This window comes from Atta colombica, unplaced genomic scaffold (assembly GCF_001594045.1).
Source record: "Atta colombica isolate Treedump-2 unplaced genomic scaffold, Acol1.0 scaffold47, whole genome shotgun sequence".
Lineage (NCBI taxonomy): Eukaryota > Metazoa > Arthropoda > Insecta > Hymenoptera > Formicidae > Atta > Atta colombica.
In genome coordinates this window covers 1,852,851-1,853,474 of record NW_017259536.1, presented here as the reverse complement: position 1 = coordinate 1,853,474, position 624 = coordinate 1,852,851, and positions in this window count along the sequence as shown.

Sequence of the window (624 nt, the reverse complement as noted above, 5' to 3'; positions counted from 1 at the left end):
TTGTCTATAAAGTAAACTATAAAGTAAATAAATCTATCATAGCCAAAAATGCGGTCTTACGTTTTAGAATGCTCGACCATAATTGGCGATATCTTAAAACTTTTACGTGTGATATAATAATTATCAACATCATTTATTCTCAAAAAGTACAATATTAATATAATTTCTTGTAGCCTATCCATCTAATGGTAACTGAATTTTTTTATTGGTGCACCAAATTCTAAGCATCGTGAATAGATGGAATTCCAATGGGAAACGAGAAATTACTATCTATGATGCGAAAATCGTTTCAATTTTCTACTACGCATACGTTTGTGTATCTCGCGAGGGACAAATGATAAGACTCGTCAGCAGAAATAGTCACGAATAAAAATATAGAAAATATGAGATATAATAAATATCTAATGCGAGAAGCAATATGAAATTCATGAATTTGTGACAAACAAGCTAAAATGTTTGGTTTTATGAATGGATTCATAATGAAAAATAATTGGAACCGATAATCGTTCTTAATGGTCCTTATTATATGTATATTTTTATATTAGTATAAATTTTTCATATTTATCTGCGACATTTTGTTTCATAAATTTTTTTTATATTTTACTATATCTTTTATATTATATC